Source organism: Anser brachyrhynchus, assembly GCF_964034855.1.
Source record: "Anser brachyrhynchus genome assembly, chromosome: W".
Classification (NCBI taxonomy): Eukaryota; Metazoa; Chordata; class Aves; order Anseriformes; family Anatidae; genus Anser; species Anser brachyrhynchus.
Genome location: NC_137704.1, coordinates 21813640 through 21839112, shown reverse-complemented (window position 1 = coordinate 21839112; position 25473 = coordinate 21813640). Strand labels below are relative to the sequence as shown.

The following is a 25473-nucleotide window of genomic DNA, read 5'->3' as shown; positions in this document are numbered from 1 at the left end:
TAATATGTCAATACATCGATGACTTACTGATAGGAGGGAAAAACGCAGAGGGAGTCAGATGTGCCATGGAAGCTGTACAAGAAAAATTGATAGCTTTGGGATTAGACATTCCTCCGTCAAAATGTCAGGGGCCTGCACAAGAGGTTAAGTTCCTGGGAGCCTGGTGGATTAAAGGATTATGCCTATTACAGAAGGCAATATTAAGGTATCTAAATTACAGAAAGATATAGACAGTACTTTACTATTCCAAACCCTGCCAAACAAACCATCTCCAGTTCAGGAGGTGTCTCCTCTGAGGGAAGGCAGTGACCTTAAGGGGGTATGGTTCATCAATGCATCATCTTATAGGCAAAACAATGAGTGGAAATATAAGGCCGTGGCTTTAGAAGTAGCCACAGGACAAAGTTTAGAAGAAACAGATAAAGGGAGCGCTCAAGTGGGGGAACTTAGGGCAGTCTTATTAGCTGCACAACATGTTGCCAGTCATATCTACACTGATTCATTTGCAGTTTATAAAGGAGCCACAGAGTAGATAGGCCACTGGGCAGCTAATGGCTGGCAGGTAAATAGAGTCCCTGTCTGGCAAACTGACAGCTGGAAGCAATTGCTTGAAATAGGAGACACAAAGGGTGTTGCATATTGGTTGGGTAAAAGGACATGATTGGTCAGTCACTATTGCTGCTCAGTTTAATCAGCAAGTTGACAATTTCATATGACTACAAAAACCTGATGTCATGAATGATGACCATGAATGGGCGCGCTTACTTGAATGGTTGCATGTAAAATGAGGCCACAGTGGTCGAGCTCATTTATATCGAGAAGGCATAGTCAAGGATGGCCTGTATCAGTAAAGTTGTGTGAACAAGTGGTAACTGCCTGTTTACAATGTTGCTTGCTACTTAACAAAGACCACCCGAGTAAAGCGCCTCCCCTGCATATCCGAGATAAGAAAACGCTGTGGCACACCTGGCAGATTTATTACATAGGCCCAGTATGACCCTCAAGGGGTAAAAAATACATATTGGTGGGGGTGGAAGTAAGTTCCAGAATTACCATGGCCACAGCTGTTATGGCTGCCACTGGGGAAAATACAGTCTTTAGTCTGAAGGAATGGTTTAGCATACTTCCCCTTCTGAAAGAGATTCAGAGTAATAATGGATCACACTTTCCAGCCACAGTGGTACAAGACTGAGCAAAGGAGGAAGGGATCTGGTGGGTATTTCACACCCCATACTACCCCCAAGCCAATGGTGTTGAACGAACAAATGGGTTGGTCAAGCAATTTGCTAAAACCTATGAATCTGGGTGGCACCTACAACTCTCTAATGCCATCTCTCAATAAAACAATAGATGGACTGGAGACGGTTGTCTGAAGATGAAAGCTTTTTGCACTTCTGCCACAACTGCAGTACCAAAAGCAGACATAAAACCAGGGGGAACACTCTATAGCTTTTATGCAGGCCAGCCCATGCTGGTTAAAATGCCTCAGATTGTGATAGCGGCAACGGTGCTAACAAACCCAAAGAACCTTTATACTTGGAAAACAAAAGATTGCTCTGGAAAACTCCACTGAATCCGTACTAGATGGATAGTACCCACCTTTTAACTTATCATCTGTCAGTCACATACGATCAAGCACCTTCTCTTCTGTATTTTACAGGAGTACTAATGCCAAGAAACTGCACATGGGAAAACGGGTTATCCTACACTGAGCTGGAGTGCACTCAAGGGTTGTTAATATTTACTGTGTTTTTGATAGTGACAATAATTTAGAAACCAAAATTTTAACATAGGGACAGCTACGTGAATTATTGTAATCATATTAACAGGAGCCTTGCTTGGAAAAACAGAGAATCTAAATCTCATATTGCAACTAATTCAAGCTTTTGGGCACGTGCATAATGTTAGTCAAATCGCAGCGTGCCTACCCCTTCCCCAGTCTGCCAATTCATCAATACCTTGGGGAATACTGACCATGGGACTGAACCAAACTTGGGAGGCTATATGGAAAACGTACCAACCTAACATGGCACACTGAGGAAGGGAAATATGTCCTACAGTGGACTCTCAAGAAAAATGGAACCACAGATAATTGCAATATCGATAAGCCACAACTAAAGTTTCAGGTTGGTGGTGAAACAGATGGGACAATCTATCGTCCTTCTGGGGAACAGTGCTCCAACACACCATGGGGAATGCATATTCCTGGGGTGTGGGGAGCGCCACAGCATGGTGACGGGTAATACATGCAGACTACTGACTGGTGTATTAATTGGGATGGGACCATTAGATTACTGGACGATCCCATACAGGTCAATATCCTATATGAAAACTTTAATATTTCTCATTCAGATAGCCCAAAACATTATAATTGGAATTGTACTGAAGTTTATAATTGCAGCAGTCGAGTGGCTGAAATTCAGAGATTGGGCCTTGTAGCTCAAGCCCTCCAAATAGGTTGTATATGTCATAACTATACCTTGTCAGGGCTCTGAAACAGACAAATATTGGACTGCACATATGTTCAACTTTGTGAAACTGTTTCAGTGAAAGCCCTTAGCAGGGATCTGAAACAGGCAAATGTCAGATTCTAAGTCCCCTTTAACGCAACACAAAGACAGAAAGAAAGCAAAAACGGAGAAAGGAGGATGGAGAAGGTTTTGCTTCCATTTCCCACAGACACAGATCAAAATTTGTTTCTTCAGATGCCTATGAGAAAGGGGGAAATAATGGTCAAGTGTTGTTGCACACAGACAAGCAAACGTTGTGATGAGTGCATGAAAGAATCATTAACGTTGGAAAAGACCTCCAAGATCTTCTGGTCCAACCATCCCTCCCTACCACCAGTATCACGCACTAAACCATAACGTAACCACGCACTAACCTAAGGACCAAGTCCAACCTTTCCTTAAACACCCCTGTAGTGGGTTTACATGGCAAGGTTTTGGTAGCAGGGGGCCATAGGGGTGGCTTCTGTGAGAAGAATCTAGAAGCTGCCCCATGTTAGGTAAGGGCCCTGGTGCTGACCAGAGCCGAGCCAATAAGCAATGTTGTTTGAGCCTCTGTGAGAGCAGATGTAAGACGGGAAAAAAAAAATGTTGCGCCACACAGCAGCTGGGAGAATGAGAGGAGTGAGGAACAGCCTTGCAGGTGCCAAGGTCAGGGAAGAAGGAGGGGGAGAGGTGCTCCAGGCGCTGGAGCAGAAGTCCCCTGCGGCCTGTGGTGAGGACCATGGTGAAGCAGGAGTTCCCCTGCAGCCCATGGATTACCACGGTGGAGCAGGGTTCCACGCTGCAGCCCATGGAGGAGACCACGATGGAGCAGGTGGTCCTGCACTGACAGAGGCTGCGGCCTGTGGAAGACCCCTGCCGGAGCAGATTCCGGGCCAGACCTGTAGCCCGTGGAGAGGAGACCACGCAGGAGCAGGTGACCTGGCAGGAGCTGCTGCCCGTGGGGGATCCAGGTTGGAGCAGTTTGCTCCTGAGGGATGGACCCCGTGGTACGGACCCATATCTGGAGCAGTTCTTGAAGAGCTGCTGCCTGTGGGAAGCCCACGCAGGATCAGTTCGGAAAGGACTGAATCCCGTGGGAGGGACCCCACAGCACAGGGGATGAGAGTGACCGAGAAGGAGCGGTGGAGACAAAGCGCTATAGACTGACCATAACCCCTATTCCCCATTCCCCTGCGCCGCTCGGGGGGAGGAGGTGGAAGAGGGTGGATGGGGGGGAAGGTGCTTTTGGTTTCTTTCCTTTGTTTCTCACTTCTCTAGCTTGTTAGTAATAGGCAATAAATCTTACTATCTCCCTATGCTGAGTTTGTTTTGCCCATCGTGATAATTACTGTGTGATCTCCCTGTCCTTATCTCAACCCTTGAGCCCTTTTCATCGTATTTTCTCCCCGTTCCTCTCTGAGGAGGGGGAGTGAGAGAGCGGTTGTGGTGGAGCTCGGCCACCCACCCGAGTAAAACCACCACAACCCCCAGGGATGGTGACTCCACCACCTCCCTGGGCAACCCGTTCCAATACCTGATTACTCTTTCTGAGAAGAAATGTCTCCTTATTTCCAGCGTAAACCTCCCTGGCATAACTTGAGGCCATTCCCTCTAGTCCTATCGGTGGTTATCTGGGAGAAGAGACCAACCCCCAGTTCTCCACGCCTTCCTTTCAGGTAGTTGTAGAGGGCAATAAGGTCTCCCCTGAGCCTCCTCTTCTCCAGACTAAACAACCCCAGTTCCCTCAGCCGCTCCTCATAAGACTTGTGTTCCAGACCCTTCACCTGCTTTGCTGACCTTCTCTGGACACGCTCCAGGGCCTCGATGTCTTTCTTGAAGTGAGGGGCCCAAAAGTGAACACAGTACCTGAGGTGCTGCATCATCAGAGCAGAGTACTGGGGGATGATCACCTCCCTGATCCTGCTTGTTACAGTATTCCAGGCCCTTGGCCTTCTTGGTCACCTGGGCACACTGCCGGCTCATGTTCAGGCGAGCATCGACCAACACCCCCAGATCCTTTTCCTCTGCACAGCTTTCCAGCCACTCTGCCCCAACCCTGTAGCGTTGCATGGGGTTGTTGTGGCAAAAGTTCAGGACCCGGCACCTAGCCATGCTGAACCTCATCCCATTGGCTTCTGCCCATCGATCCAACCTGTCCAGGTCCCTCTGCAGGGCCTTCCTACCTTCCGGCAGATCGACAGTTCCCGCACACTTGGTGTCATCTGCAGTCTTACTGAGAGTGCACTCCATTCCCTCATCCAAATCATCAAGAAATATATGAAAGAAGGTGGGCCCCAACACCGACCCCTGGGGAACACCACTCACCACCAGTCGCCAGCTGGATTTCACTCCATTCACCACCACTCTCTTGGCTCGGCTGTCCAGCTAGTTTTTAACCCAGCAAAGAGTGTACCTGTCCAAGCCATGGGCTGCCAGCTTCTCCAGGAGAATACTGTGGGAGACCGTGTCAAAGGCCTTGCTGAAGTCTAGGTAGATTATGTCAACGGCCTTTCCCTCATCTACCAGGTGGGTTACCCGGTTGTCCTGGTTCCAGTTAGGACAGAGTTAATTTTCCTCCTAGTAGCTGGTAGGGTGCTATGTTTTGGATTAGGATGAGAAGAGCGCTGATAACATGCTGATGTTTTAATTGTTGCAGAGCAGTGCTTACACCAGGCCAAGGACTTTTCTGCTTCTCGATCTGTCCTGCCAGCGAGCAGGCTAGGGGTGCAGCAGGAGCCGGGAGGGGACAGACCCAGGACAGCTGACCCAAACTGGCCAAAGGGGTATTCCATACCATCTGACGTCATGCTAAACAATATATAGGGGTGGCTGGCCGGGGTGGGGGGGCCGGCTGCTCGGGGATAGGCTGGGCATCGGTCAGCGGGTGGTGAGCAATTGCATTGTGCATCACTTGTTTCTTACACATTATTATTATTAATACTATTATCATTATCACTATTATTATTATTATTATTATTATTTTCCTGTCTTAATAAACTGTCTTTATCTCAACTCACAGGCTTCACTTTCCTGTTTCTCTCCCCCATCCCAGAGAGGGAGGGGGGAGGGTGAGCGAACGGCTGTGTGGTGTTTAGCTGCCAGCCGGGTTAAACCACAACACCGGTCATAGAAGGAGATGAGGTTGGTCAGGCAGGACTTGCCTTGGGCAAAGAAGGTCGGGAAGTTTCCTGGTAGTGTCCCTGACCCGGGCCCCATGTAGGCAGCAGACTTCCCTACGGGTAGGATCCAGCCGACATATGGGGCCCTCTGTTCCTCTCAGAAGGGAGTCACCTACAACAATGACCCTTCTTTCCTTCTTGGTGGAGGAAGTTTTGAGGCATGGAGTCAACTTCAGCCTCCTGTGTGGACCTTCCCCCACATCCTCACTGCCCTGTCCCTCAAGCTCCAGGGCACCAAACCTATTGTGGAAGGGCACCTGGGGAGGTGAGGCAGGTAGGGAGGGGGCTCACCTGTGACGCTGAGCAGGGACCTGTTTCCATTCCTCTCCATCTCAGGTCCCCTCCCTCTGCCCGACAGCGACAGGGCGGGGGGGGTCAATCACTATTTGGGGTGTATCACCCCAGTGCCTTTCTCTCAGGCTGATCTCACCAGTCTGATCAGATCCTCCACCTGCTCTCACCTCATGCAGTCAGTATCTCCGTCACCCTCCATTGGTAGCAAAAGGCTCAGGCACTCCCTGCAGCCAGAGACCTGAACAGCCGCATGTATGGGCAGGCAGGCAGTCTGGGTTGCCACAGTCTTTTTGGCGAGCACCAAAAAGACGCTGGTGGAGACGCTGGTGGAGACCATGGCTCGGTTTGCCATCTGGGAGGCAGCCGATAGGTGAGCCAGTCTCCTGAGTGGGGAGGGAGTTTGTGCCCTCCCTGCACAAACTGCCACCTGACGCCCTGCACGCTGCGCTTCTGGTCGCTTGCGCTCCCTAGGGGAGCCTTTGTACGATGGGGGGGGGGGGGGTGCTTCTGGCTCTGCTCAAGCCTTGTCAGCTGCACTCATGAGGGCTGCCTCAAAGCAGAAAACCCCCTGCACGCTGCGATCCCCCGCTCCACTGCAGAACATGTCTGCCCCAGAGCCAATCACCTCGGCGAGTGATCAAGAAGAAGACACAAGACTCCTATAGGAGAAGGCAAAAATCAACTGTGGAGGCATGAGGTACTAAGCCTCCATCTCACAACAGTTGCACCTTGGAGCCTCTTGTCTTAGAGTTGCCACGCAGAGTCTTTACCATGGTGGGCTGTTGTGGTTTAACCTGGCCGGCAGCCAAGCACCACACATCTGTTCGCTCACCCTGCCCCCTCTCTGTGAGATGGGGGAGAGAATCGGGGAAAAAAAAATGAAAGCTTGTGGGTTGAGATAGAGACAGTTTATTAGGACAGAAAAGAAAGGAAAAAAATAATAATAATGATAATAGTACTACTGATAATAATGTGTACGAAACAAGTGATGCACGATTGCCCGCCACCCGCTGACCGATGCCCAGCCTATCCCCGAACACCGTTCCCCCCACCCTGGCCAGCCACCCCATATTAATTGTTGAGCATGACATTAGATGGTATGGAATACCCCTTTGGCCAGTTTGGGTCAGCTGTCCTGGGTCTGTCCCTTCCCAGCTTCTGCTGCACCCTCAGCCTGCCCACTGGCAGGACAGAGCGAGACGCTGAAAAGTCCTTGGCTTAGTGTAAGCACTTCTTTACAACAACTAAAACATCAGTGTGTTATCAACATTATTCTCATCCTAAATTCCCAACACAGCACCATACCAGCTACTAGGAGGAAAATTAACTCTATCCTAGCCAAAACCAGGACAAGGGGAAACCCCAAGTTCCAAAGTTAAAGATGATTCTTAAAAGCATATGATTCAAAACTGTAGTTCCCAAGGCATGGAGGCATTGTGACATCCACCCAAGGTATTCAGGCCTATGACCTAAGGCATGTCTGGAAATTGGATGCTTTGCTTAGCTGTAGATTTCCAAAGTAGGTGTTTTTTGTTTGTTTTTTGTTTGTTTTTTTTAAGTATAATCAAACAGCTGATTCAAAGATGGATGAGGAAGCAGCAACACATCACAAGTAGTCCTCAATGAATAGTGACCAGTGAAACTACAAAGAACACATGAGGCAGTCTGATGAGAATATAAAAGAGAAAAGCTACTCCTAAAAGTGAATCAATAATCTCCTCAGTAGTAAAATATAACTATTTGGGAGTTTAGTTAGAAACTCACTTCATCTGAATAGAGGCTAATTCCTGGAGCTACTGATATCTAGGTCAGCAATTAGCACAGCTTCCTCCTGGTCAGGTCTATAATGACGAGGTGACCAGTGCTAATTACTACCTTCATGGCACTACTGTCACTCTTCTTTCTGTTGATTTCTTAAATCATTTAATTTATTAGCTTCTGCATCACGAGACAGGAAAACACAAAGACCTCTCTGTGGTTTAAAAAACCAAAACACATCCCTTCCTCACTGGTATCAAAGTATTTAAAGATTTGTAAGGCTTGCATAGGATACCACAGCCAACTTTGCACCAAAAAGTTGGTAAGAAGGATTGCTATCAGATATAAGGCTTCAGCTTGGAGAAAATTTAATAAAAAATTCAGATTGATGGAAAAATGCATGGCAGCAGAGATACAAACATCCAGTTCTTGTTAGGGACTACTTGGAATGCTGATCTCATTAAAACATGCTCATAGAATCATAAAATACCTGAGTTGTAAGGGACCCACAAGGATCATCAAGTACAACTCCTGGGTCCCCAAAGGACCACCCAAAAAAAACAACAAAAAAAAAACAGATCATGTGTCTGAGAGTATTGTACAAACGCTTCTTGAACTCCAGCAGGCTCATTGCTGTGACCAGTTTCCTAGGGAGCCTGTTCCAGTGCCCAACCACCCTCTTGGTAAAGAACCTTTTCCTGATGTCCAGACTAAACCTCCCCTGTCGCAGCTTCAAGACATTTCCTCGGGTCCTATCACTGTCACCAGAGAGAAGGGATCAGTGCTCATCCTTCTGCTCCCCCTCATGAGGAAGCTGTAGGCCATAATGAGGTCTCCCCTCAGTCTCTTCTCCACGCTGAACAGTCCAAGTGACTTCAGCCGCTCCTCATATGTCTTCCTCTCTAGGCCCTTCACCATCTTCATAGCCCTCCTTTGGACACTCTCCAACAGTTTTATATCTTTCTTATACTGTGGTGCCCAAAACTGCACACAGTACTCAAGGTGAAACCACACCAGCGCAGAGTAGAGCTGGACAATCACTTCCCTTGACCGGCTAGCAATGCAGTTCTTGATGCACCCCAGGATACGGTTGGCCCTCCTGGCTGCCAGGGCACACTGCTGGCGCATGTTCAGCTTGCTGTCAACCAAAACCCCCAGATCCCTTTCTGCAGGGCTCCTCTCCAGCCTCTTGTCCCCTAGTATGTATGTATAGCCAGGGTTGCCCCTTCCCGGGTGCAGAATCCAGCACTTGCTCTAGTTAAACTTCATATTGTTGGTGATTGCCCAGCTCTCTAATTTGTCTAGATCTCTCTGCAAGGCCTCACCACCCTCGAGGGAGTCAACAGCTCCACCCAATTTGGTATCTGCAAACTTGCTCAAAAAGCCTTCAAGTCCTTCAAGTTGCTCCCCAACTTATTTTGAATTTATTATGTAATTATATTCTGTTTCCAAGTACTTGTCACTGCAGAGAGGTCCCTTTTGTATAACTTCACATTCAGGTCAAGTGGTCGAGTTCAAAGAGGCTTCATAGTCGTCAGAGACAGGATGTTGCCCTTCTGAAAATGTGTTTTTGCCCCAAGCTGCTAGAAGTCTGAAGTAACCATTGTAAGGGATCTTTGCATTTTTTTATTACTTGCAGAAAGGAAGTTTTCAGCCATGCAAAGACATCATTTTAGTTTTCTACACACAAAGAGGGAATTGGTTTGCCATAAGCAATCCAGGAGACTCCTAGAGTGGTGATAACATACTGATATTTTTAGTTGTTGCAGAGCAGTGTTTTCATAGAGCCAAGGACTTTTCTGCTTCTCGTGCTGCCCTGCCAGCAAGGAGGATGGGGGTGTACCAGAAGCTGAAAGGGGACACAGCCAGGACAGGTGACTCAGGCTGACCAAAGGGATATTCCATACCATATGATGGTCATCAAGATGATATGATGGTCATGCTCATCAAGAAAAGCTGGGGTAAAGAAGAAAGAAGGAGGGGGATGTTCAGAGTGATGACGTTTGTCTTCCTATGAAACTGTTACATGTGATGAGCCCTGCTTTCCTGAAAGTGGCTGAACACCTGCCTGCCGATGGGCAGTAGCAAATCAATTCCTTGTTTTGCTTTGCTTGTGTGCACAGCTTTTGCTTTACCTAGGTAACTGTCTTTATTTCATCCCATGAGTTCTTGCACTTTTACCTCTCTGATTCTCCCCTGCCATTGCACCTGGGGAGAGTGAGTGATCAGCTGTGTGGCACTTAGCTGCCTGCTGGGGCTAAACCACAACAGTTGTTCAAAACGTAGCCAAAGGGATGATGCCAGTTTCTATAGAACTCTGTGTATATTGAAGAACCAGGGAACACTGATACTTTAGGAAGCAACAGGGAAATACGTGAGAGTTGGAAACCATAGTGCAATTAGAAAACTATGAACTCATTGCAATCACAGAAATGTGGTGGGATGAATCACTTAACTGGAATGCTGCAATCAAGGGCTACAAGCTTTTCAGAAGAGAGAAGCAGGGAAGGAGGGGTGGGAGTGTTGACCTCTATGATAAGAAATGGATAGATTGCAAAGATATGCATCTGAGAAACAGACACAAACATGTTGAGAGCTTGTGGGTAAAAATTAAGGAAAGGACCAATAAAGGACACCTTGTGGTTGGGGTCTACTACAGGCTGCCTGATCAAGAGAAGCCTGTTGACAAAGCCTTCTTGCTTCAGCTACAAGAAGCAACGCACTTGCAGGTTCTCATCCTGATGGGGGATTTCAACCACATGGATGTCTGATAGAAAAGCAACACAGCAAGCTGTAAGAAATCCTGGAGTGTGTCGAGGATAACTTCCTGGTCCAGGCATTAGATAAACCAACCAGAGGAGAAGCATTACTGGACCTGGTGCTCACCAATGCACATGAACTCATTAAAGAGGTTAAGATTGGAGGCAGTCTGGGATGCAGTGACCATGCTCTGGTTGAGTTTGTGATCTCGAGGAATATGGGCCTGGAAAAGATAAAAGTCAGGACCCTGAACTTCCGAAGAGCAAAATTCAAGCTGTTTAAAGACCTAGTAGACAAGATCCCCTGGAACACTGTCCTTAGGGACAAAGAAGCTGAACAGAGCTGGCAACTCTTTAAGGATGTTTTCCTTAGAGCACAAGAACTCTCCATCCTCCTGTGTAAGAAAGCAAGCAGGGAGGGCAGGAAACCAGCATGGCTGATCAAACTGAGATGCAAGAAGGAAATGCCCAGGCAGTGGAAGCAGGGACATGTGGCCTGGCAAGAGTAGAGGGATGCTATCTGGATGTGCAGGGATGGTATAAGAAAACCCAAGGCATGGATGGAACTGAGTGTGGCAAGGGATGCAAAGAATAACGGGAAGGGATTCTATAGATACATTGCTCAGAAAAGAAAGGCCAAGGAGAATGTACCCCCTCTGATAAATGAGAAGGGAGAACTGGTAACAACAGACATGGAGAAGGCTGAGGTACTCAACAACTTATTTGCTTCAGTCTTCACTGCCAGTTAGACTTCCCAAATCTCTTGTTTCCCTGAACCTGTAGATGAGGGCTGGGGGAGCAAAGTCCTCCCACTGTAAGCAAAGAGCAAGTCTGAGATCACCTGATGAAAATAAACAAGTACAAGTCTATGGGGCCTGATGACATTCCAGAGTCCTGAGGGAACTGGCTGATGTAGTCACCAAGCCTCTCTCCATCACATTTGAAAATTCCTGGCAGTCAGGCAAAGTCCCTGGTGACTGGAAAAAGGGAAACATCGCTCCCCTTTATTTTAAAAAGGGTAGAAAGAAGGACCCCTGGAACTACAGACCAGTGAGCCTCACTTCTGTGCCTGCGAAGATCATGAAACGAATCCTCCTGGAGGCAATGTTAAGGCACATGCAGGACAAGGAGATGATCCAGGACAGCCAGCATGGCTTTACCAAGGGCAAATCGTGCCTGACCAATCTGGTGGCCTTCTACAACGGAGTTACTGCATCAGTTGACAAGGGAAGAACAACCAGTGTCGTGTCTGGACTTCTGTAAGGTCTTTGACACAGACCCTAATGACGTCCTGATCTCCAAATTGGAGGGATATGGATTTGAAGGGTGGACCAAGGTAGATTCAGTGGATACGGAATTGGCTTGAAGGTCGCACCCAGAGAGTGGTGGTCAATGGCTCTATGTCCAGGTGGAGGCTGGTGATGAGTGTTGTCCCTCAGGGATCTGTCCTGGGACCAGTACTGTTTAATATCTTTATCAACTATATAGACAATGGGATTGAGTGCACCCTCAGCAAGTTTTCAGATGACACCAGGCTGAGTGGTGCAGTTGATACAACACAAGGAAGGGATGCCATCCAAAGGGACCTGGACAAGCTAGAGAAGTGGGCTCATGTGAACCTAATGAGGTTCAACAAGTCCAAGTGCAAGGTGCTGCACCTGGGTCGGGGCAATCCCAGACATGAGTACAGACTGGGAGAACTCCTTAAGAGCAACCCTGCAGAGAAAACTTGGGGATTCTGCTGGACGAAAAGCTCGACCTAAGCCAGCAGTGCACGCTTGCAGCCCAGAAGGCCAACTGCATCCTGGACTGCTTCAAAAGAGGAGTGACCAGCAGGTCAAGGGAGGTGATTGTCCCCCTCTGCTCTGCCCTTGTGAGGCCCCACCTGGACTACTGTGTTCATCTCTGTGGCCCCCACCTGTTAGAGTGGGTCTAGAGGAGGGCCACAAAGTTGATCAGAGGGCTGGAACACCTCTCCTATGAAGGAAGGCTGAGGGAGTTGGGGTTGTTCAGCCTGGAGAAGAGAAGGCTCTGAGGAGACCTCATTGCAGCCTTTCAGTACTTAAAGGGGACTTATAAAAAAGATGGAGAGCGACTTTTTACATTGGCAGATAGTGATAGGACAAGGGGGAAATGGCTTTCTGAAAGAGGATAGATTTAGATCAGAGGTTAGGAGGAAATTCTTCACTCAGAGGGTGGTGAGGAGCTGGAACAAGTTTCCCAGAGAAGTTGTGGATGCCCCATCCCTGGAGGTGTTCAAGGCCAGGTTGGATGGGGCCCTGGGCAACCTGGTCTAGTGGAAGGTTTCTCTGCCCATGGCAGGGGTGTTGGAACTAGATGATATTTAAGGTCCCTTCCAACCCAAGCCGTTCTTAGATTCTATGATATGATTCTATGATATGATTCTATGATATGATTCTATGAAATAATGATAAACTAATGTTACTAATTACTTTTGCATTTTTTCCTTTAGGACTATATATCACTTTAAAAGAGCCTAAACACAAATAGTGAGTTTTAGACAAGCCAAAAGATCATGTGATCCATATGGATATATCCTTGGTGCAGTTAAAGTCATGCAGGAATACAGCAGTTGATACTAGGACTGTTAATACAAAACAGTATTCCACCTTATGTATATGACTGCAAGCTTATATAGTAGATGAACTGTTAATTCACAAGACTGTTGCTCAGAAACTGGAATAAGCAAGAAAAGGGAGTATTAAAATTCCACATGCTGTCCTTTGTGTACATCTTTGGGACAGGCTTTTCTCTAGTCTGAATCCCTTGCCACACTATACCATTTAGATAGATGATTATGCCTTTTCTTAAACTTTTGCGGGTGCATTGATGCTACAGTACAACTGTTAGCATCCATAGGCAAAAAAAATGAAGCATGAAGTAAGTCCACAGCAGAGCTGAAGGAAGAAACAAAACCAGTGTGGTCCCCACCAGAGATAAGCTAAAACATCTATTTGTGACCATCTGGGGCTGATCCATTTTGTAACAGAAGTCCCTGAGATTTCCTAAACTACTTCTGAGTTCAGCTAGAAAATGTCTTTTAAGAAAGACATCTGTTGAGGTTAAAACTAGTACAGATGGAAAACTCATTATAATTCAAATCAAACTGTTCCAATGGTTAGCTACCCATTATTTAGGGAAAATTGTACCACTCAATTCAAGTTTGATTTTGTTCAGCTTCAATGCCAGCAATTGGATCTTGTTATGTCTTTGCCAGCTAGATAGAAAAGCCAGGTATTAAGTTTCTATTTTCATTGCAGATACTTTTGGACTTCAGTCAATATACTTTTCTGTTTGACAAAACAAACAGAAAAAACTCCTTGCATCCCTCATCCTATGCTACATGAATCAATGATTTTTTCTGGCTCTTCTCTCAATGTTTTCTGTTTATCAACAGTCTCCTTGAATCCTAAACTGGACAAAGAAAACTCCAACAAAAATTGTTTCAGTGCCAAGCATAGAACTAGTATTGTCATTGTAGTCCCTAGAGATTTCTCTCTATATAGCCAAGAACTACAAGGCTTTTTGACCAAAACACCATATTTAGGAGTTCATTGTTACATTCCTTGATAAATCCTTCTGCATCTCTTTATTTCTCCTCCAAATCCCCAAATAAAAACTCATTAACAGAAGAAAAATTCCAACCACCATTTTCAGTTCTTCTTAGGTCCAGCAAAACACAGTTTTCTGAAGATGAAAAAGGCAACAGCATCATTAACTTTGCCATAATGTGACTGATAATTAGACCATGGGAATTATCTGCAGACATGGTTTTATTCCCTTATTTGTTACAGCTGTACCAATACACTTGTCCAGAAATGATCTGGAGCAATTTTGTAATGCTCTAACACCGATACTAGTGAATCTGTGAGAGACAAAGAGGAATGATTCCACAAAAGAAGAGCACATACTTTTTTGGTGAGAACCACTTGTTTTAAAGCTGCTTTGCATAAGTTGGGCCAGTTAGAGAGAGAAAAGATCCTCTGACATGGAGATTGTCTACGCAGGGGATAAACATGATCTGCAAAACTGCTGATGATTAGATGAAAGTGTAATCTTGAATGATAGCAAATATATACATGTGAAAAGGCTATGCAAGGCAGAGAAAGAACAACAGAAGCAATGAAACACCTATGGTAAAAGACAAATATTTAGAAAGACTGGCTCAAAGTTAAAAAGCAGAGTAAATCTATAGCATGGGAATATTACAGAATTACTTAAGAGTAATTGAGAAAAAAGAGATGCCCTAAAAAAGTTGTTAAAGCATGTAATGTAAAGCATGTTTTAGAGATGATTAGAGCCATGATACACAAAGAATCCCAGAAAAACAAATTGGAGGCTTAGAATCCCCTAAAACAAAAGGCTGTGTTTTCTAGCGAACTGTATTTTGAAAACACCTTGTTCAACTGACCTTCAGTGGTCCCAAATTTGGGTGTCTTCTCTGTTCTTTCCTGAGCTCTGGTATTTGGTGAGCAGACTAAATGGACAGGTAAAAAGGTGTCCTGGTTTCAGCTAGGATAGAGTTAATTTTCCTCCTAGTAGCTGGTAGAGTGCTATGTTTTGGATTAGGATGAGAAGAATGTTGATAACACACTGATGTTTTAATTGTTGCAGAGCAGTGCTTATACTAAGCCAAGGACTTTTCAGCTTCTCGCTCTGTCCTGCCAGCGAGCAGGCTAGGGGTGCAGCAGGAGCTGGGAGGGGACAGACCCAGGACAGCTGACCCAAACTGGCCAAAGGGGTATTCCATACCATCTGACGTCATGTTAAACAATATATAGGGGTGGCTGGCCGGGGTGTGGGGGCCGGCTGCTCGGGGATAGGCTGGGCATCGGTCAGCGGGTGGTGAGCAATTGCATTGTGCATCATTTGTTTCGTACACATTATTAGTAGTACTATTATCATTGTTATTTTTTTTCTGTCTTAATAAACTGTCTCTATCTCAACCCACAGGCTTCACTTTCCCGTTTCTCTCCCCCATCCCAGAGAGGGAGGGGGGAGGGTGAGCAAACAGCTGTGTGATGCTTAGCTGCTGGCCGGGTTAAACCACAACAAAAGGACAGTCTGCTTTCACTGTTCACAGATGTATTACTTAATAGTTAGCCACAAAACACTTGTCTGCTTGCACCCAACTTATTAAACAAAGTCATCTGCATTGTTGATTTATCTTTGTTGCATATTACATCCCCAATCTTTTGGGTCATCTATGAGCTATTATTATTAATTTTGTGCAAACTTTGATGTCATTTAAAACAAACTTTAAATATCATGTGGCCAAAATCAATCCTTAAAATAACCCTAATATGCTCAGTCAGATTCCTCCATTTGCTGTTTTGTTTTCAACTGTCAGTTAACCAATATTCTATTAATTAACAGGTCATATTGACTAAATTAGCAAGACATAAAAAATGTCATGCAGTAGTAAGTCAAAATGTCTGGAAGAAGTCTAAGAACTACATAAACACTATTATTATGTTAACACTACATGCTTTATCAAGTGTGTTATCTAATAAAACTGAGGTCAGATCTATTTTTCATATATCCATATTGACCTACATTAGTTCTGCTGATTTCCTTTAATAGCTTACTGATTGAACTGATATCAGTTATATATTTTTTGCCTACATAGATGCTAGACTGATGACCAGTAATCAATCATCTGGATCATCCTATTTACCCTTTTTACTGACAGTACTCTTAAGTTTGTCAAGTCATCTAGATTGTCTTTCCTGGTTTCAAATTTATTGAAAACAAATAGTAACAATCCAGATAGCTGCTCAAGAAGCTTGAATATAAACACTGAATTCAAGTTATCTGAATGTGATACTTTAAATCTAGCTCTGATGGATAACATGCTCCTGAGTTACTGCTGTAATAGGATGCGTTTTCTTACCTTGTAACGTGAAATAAGTTTGGGTTTTACTCATATGCTCCAAACATCGAAAAATATTTAATTGTTCAGTCTTTTGTATTTTACCAGCAAAAGTTCCATCATTTCTGTAGATCCATACAATTATTAGGACTAACATGACCCACCCTAAACATACCACTTCTAGTCATGAGGGCAGCAAGAGACATGAATGATGCTGTTTTCTTTGCGGATGTAATTGCCTTTTACTGACTCATGGGAAGTAGTAACTCTACATAAAATATTCCGTCAGACTGGCTGATGTGTTATCCCAAGATGGTGTGCTGAGGCAATAGAGCAGTCACTGTTTTGAGCATCTGTTGAAAGGGCAGAGTCAGCTTAAAATCTAGACAATTTTCAAAAGTCATTTAAAAGCAGTTCTGTGTTTCCTACACATCTCCTAAATGACTTGTGAAGCTTATTTACAGAAACGTCTCTCCTGCTATGTGACAGATGCACACAAAAGAGGGAACTGACTTAAACAAAAACAGTGAAGCTAGCCACAGATAAAAGTGCAGGCAAAAGTAACCAGGGAAATATTTTTGTTCAATGTTACCTGCAACATCCAGTATCACTCTCAATAAGAAATGTTCCTTTCAGAAAGAAGTGACCTGTGGAGAGACATGAAAAAACAATGTATTATTCAGTCCATCTGCATTCTGTCAGACCACAATTTTCCATATAAAAGATTTCTGCAAGAACATCACAGTACGCAACAACAACAAAAATTGGTTATTAGACTATGTTTATCAACAGTTTATACCTGGGACAGCAGAAGACTAACTCTGATCTAGAAAGTTCCTTTTATATTCCCCTCCTTATTTCCATTCACCCCACACTTTTTTTTTTCTTTATATGTGGAAAGTAGAACTTTCATCTTGTCTCAGAATTGTAATTCTCTACTTTTTCCCCAAGTAAACTGATTTCAACTATCCTTGCACTACAGCTGAGCATAAAAGGCTAATAGGGCTAATAGTATTTGTATTTTTAAGTATACTTCACACAAAATTAAGGTTGAATCATAGAATCATAGAAACACAAGGTTGGAAAGGACCTACAAGATCATCTAGTCCAACCGTCCTCCTATCACCAATACTACCCACTAAGCTATTAAATCATACCTTGTTGTTATGAAGCTTGTCAGAATCACTGCTGGCTATTAATATTTACACCATTATGCTTTCACTCATCAGGGTAAGATCTATACAAATGATATCACAAATACTCTTGCTGAGACCAGTTTAAACCAAAGTAGCAAATTTTGCATAATGTTCATTCTGCAGATGCTGAAGTGTATTATCATCCAGACTGCAGTCTGAAACATGCTTTTTCAGTTCTCAAGCCACCTTCAAACAGTTGTCTTCTGAATGCTAATTTCACTCTCATGTTCACAGATCCATACAGAGCATGTCATGAATGTTGCCCTGGCTATACTCCCTATTTAGTAAACAGGATGAAATAAACTCACATTCAATGGCAATAATGCAACTTAGACCAATACCCAATTACTCTTAAAGTAGTTCCTCTTCATTTACACTTCTTAAAAACCTGAGTCAACATAGGTTGCAGTTTCATTTCCAAGTTGCTAGGATAGGGGACACGGTCCCTTTCAAAAAGTGCTCAAACTTAGCAAATAATTTTTCAGTCCTTGGACCAAGGCAAGAAACTGAGCAAAGGGAAAAAGTTGCCTTCTTCCCCTCAGCAGATGTGTTGACTGCAACTCTTAAGTACCAGATGGAGGTCGCCACCACAGCATCAATTATTGGGAGAGGAAACTGCAACTTTTGTAAGGCCCAGAGCTATTTTAGGAGGATTTTCCTAATGCTAGAATCAGTCCAATTTCCCTAGCAGTAAATGCCATTTAAAGGGTGGAGTTGGCAACGAACTGGGTTTATACACTAGATCATCCTTCAACTCTTATTCGCATTAGTTCTGCCCTTCTCTTCCTCAGTTCTTCTACTTCTAACTCATATCCTACTGATTTCTTATTTTCGTAAAGAAAAGATCTCTAGCTTTCTTAGAGAGTTTCAAAAGCAGCCATTCCACTGCAGCCAGTAAACTTGTTTAAAAAAAAAAAAAAATCAACACTTTTGTGTTTACAGAGATAAATTGAAAGGTCAGAGTAGGCTTCAAACTGCCTCAGGACTGGTTATCCAAGTGTGCACATGGAGAGCTTTGGTGCCCATGCTGTTGCTCTGACCAAAGTAAAAACTGGACAGCATCTGTCAGGGTTTGCTGCTGATGCTCCATAGAGAGACCTGTCCCTGCCCAGAGGCTCATTTTTTTATTTTATTTTTTATTTTTGGAAGCACAAAAAATGTATTGTACATGAACACATCAGAGCAGATTCCTATCCCTCCTGTTCATGGATCACAACATCCGCAGGATGACTGATGATGACATCTGCCTAAGCCTGCAGTCAGCCTGAGACAGTGTCTCCTGTAGCATTTGAACCACACCACACACTGTTGTATCTATTCCTTCCGAATGACTCCAAATACAGCCCAGCAGAGGACAGCGTCTAGCAATGTCAGCTGTCCCATGAGTCCTGCCTAATTTACTGAAGCAAAGAAGCATGGAGACATATTAAGTATCGATACTTTACATTTCAGTAGTTAAAACTGCCAAGTTCTTGCAACTCCTAATATCTCACTGGAACACAAATATACAAAGAAAAATCGCCGAAGCTGCGGGGCAGGCGTGTTCTGCAGCGGAGGTGATCGCGACATACCGGGGAGGGGGAGGGGGGGGGGTCCCGCATCTAGGCAACCCCAGGGAGGGGAGGGAGCCGCCAGCACCCAGCAGCCTTTGTGAGAGTGGTAGACGAGGTTTCGACAGGTCCAGGAACAGCGGCGGCCACTCCCCCCCCCCCCCCCCCCCCCCATATGTACAAAGGCAGCCAGCCCCTAGGGAGCATGAGCGATCAGGAGTGCGGCAGACAGGGCACGGCACGACAAGGCGGTTTGTGCAGGGAGGGGGTTCTGTCACTGCTATTTCCAATGGTGGTTGTAACCTGCTCTCGAGGAGCTCCATCATGGTATCTACCTGGTAGAAAGCCATGTCCTCTGCGTCCCCTGTGGCCTCACCAGCGATAGGAAGAAATGCAGCTACCGAGACAGAGTTCCCAAGGGAACATGCAGCCTTCCAGGTCTTAGGCTGCAGGGTGTTCCCGAGTTTTCTGTCCGTCTGATGGCAGCAGCGAGTACACCTGTGGGAGGTGCACCCAGGTTGAAGAACTGCTCAGCCTGGTGACAGAGCTTCGGGAGGAGGTAGGCAGGTTGAGGAGCATCAGGGAGTCAGAGAACGAATTTGACCAGTGGAATCATACTCTACCATCCCTGAGAGAGGCGCATTGGTCAGCCACAAAACAAGAAACAAAAGATCCCCTACCACCTTGACACCAGGCAGTATGAGGGGATGTAAGACACAGGGGGGAATGGCTGCTAGGGGCAGCAGGCGATCCCCCTCCCTGCCTATTTCACCTTCCCAGGTGTCCTTACATATGTATTGGGTTTGTGTTGCAAGGGCTTGGTAGCGGGGGGCTGCAGGGGTGGCCTCTGTGAGAAGAGTCCAGAAGCTGCCCCATGTTAGATAAGGACCAGTTTCACCTGGCCCCAAAAGGGACCAGCCGCTGGCCAGAGCTGAGCCAATGAGCAATGCTGGTTGCGCCTCTGTGAGAGCATATTTAAGAAAGGGAAAAAACTGCTGCAACAGCAGCTTGGGAGAGTGAGGAATGAGAAACAACCCTGCAGACATCAAAGACATCATTTATAAATACCTGAGGTGTGGGATACAGAGGGATTTGGCCAACCTCTTTTCAGTGGTTTGTGGGGACAGAACAAGGGGTAATGGCCACAAGATGGAGCACAGGAAGTTCCGCACCAACATGCGAAAGAACTTCACGGTGAGGGTGACGGAGCAGTGGAACAGGCTGCCCAGGGAGGTTGTGGAGTCTCCTTCTCTGGAGATATTCAAGGCCCGTCTGGACGCCTACCTGGGCAGCCTGCTTTAGGGAACCTGCTTTGGCAGGGGGGTTGGACTCGATGATCTCTCGAGGTCCCTTCCAACCCCTACAATTCTGTGATTGTGATTCTGTGAAGGTCAGTGAAGAAGGAGGGGGAGGAGGTGCTCCAGGCGCCAGAGCTGAAGTTCCCCTGCAGCCTGGGGAGAAGACCATGCTGGAGCAGGCTGTACCCCTGCAGCCCATGGTGTACCACAGAGGAGCAGATTTCCACAGTGCAGCCTGTGGAGGAGCCCACAATGGAGCAGGTAGATTTGGCTTGAAGGAGGCTGTGGCCCATGGAGAGCCCCCGCAGGAGCAGATTCCGGGCCAGAGCTGCAGCCTGTGGAGGGGAGCCCACACAGGAGCAGGTGATCTGGCAGGAGCTGCTGCCTGTAGGGGACCCATGTTGGAGCAGTTCTTGAAGAGCTGCTACCTGTGGGAAGCCCACATAGGATCAGTTTGAGAAGGACTGCATCCCAAGGGAGGGACCCCACGGTGGAGCAGGGGAAGAGAGTGACCGTGAAGGAGCAGTGGAGATGAAGCGTTATGGACTGATCGCAACCCCCATTCCCTGTTCCCTTGCGCCACTCGGGGGGAGGATGTAGAAGAGGGTGAAGGGAAGAGGGAAGGTGTTTTTAGTTTGCTTTTAGTTTGTCACTGTTCTAGCCTGTTAGTAATAGGCAATAAATTATATTAATCTCCCTATGTTGAGTCTGTTTTGCCCATTATGATCGTTGTTGAGTTATCTCCCTGTCCTTACCTCAGTCCCTGAGCCCTTTTCATCGTATTTCCTCCCCCTTTCCCTTTTGTGGAGGGGGAGTGAGAGAGTGGTTGTCATGGAGTTCAGCTGCCCAGCAGGGTAAAACCACCACAACATAACAGCTATGAGGCTCTGGAACTTGATGGGCAGGCAAAGGATGATGTGGACAAAGCTATGTCCAGGTTGTAGGGGATACCTAGGGCAAGTCAACCTACCCCCTGTATCACAACAACCTCCATCAAGAAAAAAAGAAGGGTCATTGTCATAGTGCACATGATAGATGCACCTTTCTCAGAGGGGGAAAATGATTTTTATGCAGGAGTTAGCAGGGCTGATCAATAGGGCTTTAAACTGGAATTGAAGGGAGAAAGGGATAAAACTAGGCTTCTCAGTGATAAGCTATAGGAAGGCATACCAAAATTTGAGGGACTGAGTGCTAGTGAGATCCTTCGGTCTACTCCATGAGGTACTAGGTACACTGAAGCACATTTGAAATGTTTGTACACCAATGTACACAGCATGAGGAAAAAGCAAGAAGAGCCAGAAGCCTTGGCTCAGTCCCAGAGCTACATCAGTGATATAAGTGAAACCTGATAGGAAGAGTCCTGTGACTGGTGTGTTACAATGGGCTCTTCAGAAGGGACAGGCAGGTGAGGAAAGGTGGGGGTGGCTCTGTATATAATGGACAGGATGGGTTGTATGAAGCTTGCAGTTGGCGATGACATGGTTGAGATCCTCTGGATAAGGATTAAGGGACAAGCAAATAAAGGGGATATCATTGTGGGAGTCTACTACAGGCCACCCAGCCAGGATGACAACACAGATGAATTATTCTTTAAGGAACCAAGAGATACCTCTAGATCAGCTGCCCTTGTCCTTATGGAGGACTTCAACTTGCCAGACGATAACTGGGAATACCACACAGGTACACACAGGTACCACAACAGGTCCAAGAGATTCCTAAAACAACTTGATAACTTCTTGGTACGGGTACTAAGGGACCCGACTAGGAAAGGTACCCTCCTAGACCTGTTGCCTGTGAACAGAGAAGGTCTCATGGACAAAATGGTGATTGGTGTCCTTATAGGCCATAGCGAACATGAAGTAGTCGAGTTTAAAATATTTGGTGATAGGAGGAAAACTGCCAAACAAACTTCAACCCTGGATATAGGGAGAGCAGACTTCAGACTGCTCAGGGAACTTGTTAGTAAAGTCCCCTGGGAAACTGCTTTTGAAGACATCAGGCTCCATCAGTGCTGGTCACTTTTTAAGTGCCTGTACTGGGTTGGGCTGAGATGGAGTTAACTTTCCCTGCAGCGACCCATATAGAGGGCACTTGTAGCTAGAACAGCATTGGTATCACACCAGTGTTTTGTCTATTACTGAGCAATACTGGCACAGCATCAAGACTCTGTCCAAAACCCCACAGAGCCAGTAGGCTGGGGGTGGGCAAGAAGTGGGGAGGGGACATGACCAGGGTAGCTGACCTAAACCAACCAAAGGGATATTCCATACCATATGGTGTCACACTCAGCAACAAAAGGTAGGAAAGGGAAAGGGGGGGGGGGGCTCTCGTTATGAAGACATCTGTCCTCCCAAACAACCGCTATGTGTGCTGAGGCCCTGCTTCCCAGGATGTGGCCAAACATCACTTGTTGATGGGAAGTAGAGGATTTTTTTTTCCTCTCTCTATGCTTCCGCAGGGCCTTTGCATATTTTTTCCCTCTTCCTTTTCCCTTTAATTAAATTAACCTTATCTCAACCTGTGAGCATTTTTTTTTTTCTTTCCAGAATACTTTCTTTTCTCCCTCTTCTTCTAAGGAGGGTGAGTGAAAGAGGAGTTGTGGTAGAGTTCAGCTGCCCAGCAGGGTAAAACCAGCCCAGTGCTACCTCTTAAGAGCACAGGAACAGGCAATTCCAAAATGTCTGAAGTCAAGTAGGCAGGGTAGAAGGTTGGCTTGGCTGAGCAAAGATCTTCTAGAGCATAGGTGGAAAAAGAAAGTGTATGGCTGCTGGAAGCGAGGTCAGGAGATATGGGAGGACTACGGGGTGTAGTGGGTTTACGTGGCAAGGTTTTGGTAGCGGGGGGGGGCAGCATAGGGGTGGCTTCTGCGAGAAGAATCCAGAAGCTGTCCCATGTTAGATAAGGTCCCTGTCGATGGCCAGAGCTGGGCCAATAAGTGATGATGTTTGCGCCTCTGTGAGAGCATATTTAAAAAAGGGAAAAACAACAACAACAACAAAAAGCTGCACAAAAGCAGCTGGGAGAGCAAGAGGAGTGAGAAACAGCCTTGCAGACACCAGGGTCAGGGAAGAAGGAGGGGAAGGAGGTGCTCCAGGCACTGGAGCAGAAGTTCCCCTGCAGCCTGTGGTGAGGACCATGGTGAAGCAGGTTGTCCCCCTGCAGCCCATGGTCTACCACGGCGGAGTAGGTTTCCACGCTGCAGCCCGTGGAGGAGACCACGATGGAGCAGGTGGTCTTGCACTGACAGAGGCTGCGACCTGTGGAGGACCCCCCCACTGGAGCACACTCTGGGCCAGACCTGTAGCCCGTGGAGAGGAGACCAAGCAGGAGCAGGTGACCTGGCAGGAGCTGCTGCCCGTGGGGGATCCAGGTTGGAGCAGTGTGCTCCTGATGGATGAACCCCGTGGTACGGACCCATATCTGGAGTAGTTCTGGAAGATCTGCTGCCTGTGGGAAGCCCGCGCAGGATCAGTTTGGAAGGACTGTATCCCATGGGAGAGACCCCACATTGGGGCAGGGTAAGAGAGTGACCGAGAAGGAGTGGTGGAGACAAAGTGCTGTAGACTGACCGCAATCCCTATTCCCCCCTTCCCCTGTGCCACTCAGGAGTAGGAGGTGGAAGAGGGTGGATGGGAGAAGGTGCTTTTGGTTTCTTTCCTTTGTTTCTCACTTCTCTAGCTTGTTAGTAATAAGCAATAAATCTTACTGTCTTCCTACTCTAAGTCTGTTTTGCTCATCACAATAATTGCTGAGCGATCTCCCCATCCTTATCTCAACCCTTGAGCCCTTTACATCGTATTTTCTCCCCCTTTCCCTTTGAGGAAGGGGAATGAGAGAGAGGCTGTAGTGGAGCTCGGCTGCCCACCCAAGTAAAACCACCGCAGAGGGATGCTGCTCGCCTTTGTAGAGAGAAAATTCATGCGGCCAAAACTCAATTAGAGTTGAAGCTGGACAGTGCTGTGGGGGACAACAAAAAGGGTTTTTAAAAATATGTTAACAGCAAAAGGAGGACCAGAGATAACATTGGTCCGTTAATTGATGAGGATGGTCACATCACAAATAGGGACGTAGACAAAGCAGAGATGTTTAATAGGTTGTTCTCTTCTGTCTTCAACACCAGTGATGGGCTCTGGGACCCCAGGTGCCCTGAGTTGGAGGACCGTGACTGCAGGAACGATAAACTCCCAGTTAACCCTGAACTTTTGCGGGATTTGCTGCTTTACCTGGATTCATCTAAGTCCATGGGGCCTGATGGGGTGAATCCCAGGGTGCTCAGAGAGCTGGCTGATGTCATCATGAGACATCTCTCAATTACTTTTCAATGATCTTGGGAATCTGGGGAGGTCCCAGTTGACTGGAAGCTGGCAAATGTCATTCCAGTTTTCAAGAAGGGCAAGAAAGAAGACCCCGGTAATTACAGGCCTGTCAGGCTCACTTCAGTGCCTGGTAAAATTATGGAGAAAATTATTCTGTGTGTCATTGAAAAACACCTGAAGGACAACACATACATTTGTAACAGCCAACATGGGTTCATGAGGGGAAGGTCCTGCTTAACAAACTTAATTTCCTTTTATGACAAGATCGCCCACCTAGTTGACCACAGGAAGCCAGTGGATGTAACCTTTCTGGATTTCAGCAAAGCTTTTGATACTGTTTCTCATAGTAACATTCTGGACAAAATGTCTAGCACACAGCTATACAAATACATAATATGATGAGTGAACGGTTGGGTGATGGGTCGGGCTCAAAGGGTTGTAGTAAACTGGGTTACATCAGGGTGGCAACAACTCACTAGCGGGGTTCCCCGGGGCTCCGGTTTAGGACTTGTCCTCTTCAATGTTTTCATAAAGTATTTGGAAGCAGGGCTAGAAGGTGTTTTGAGTACATCTGCAGATGATACCAAATTGGGAGGAGCTGTTGACTCCTTTGAGGGTGGAGAGACCTCGCAGAGAGATCTCGACAACTTAAAGAGCTGGGTAATCACGAACAGTATGAAGTTTAACAAGAGCAAGTGCCAGATTCTATACCTGGAACAGGGAAACCCTGGCTATTCT

At 46.3% G+C, this 25473-nt stretch overlaps 1 protein-coding gene across 1 annotated transcript in view; it reads right to left on the bottom strand.

Annotated features, from left to right (window-relative positions):
- Positions 1-17351, bottom strand: part of LOC308184747 (uncharacterized protein) — a 370719-nt gene extending 353368 nt beyond the window's left edge. Inside the window, exon 1 of the mRNA XM_080572182.1 lies at positions 17342-17351. The gene's annotated coding sequence lies outside the window, so the exon portion shown is untranslated. The remainder of the gene's footprint in view (positions 1-17341) is intronic.
- Between the last annotated feature and the right edge of the window lie 8122 nt (positions 17352-25473).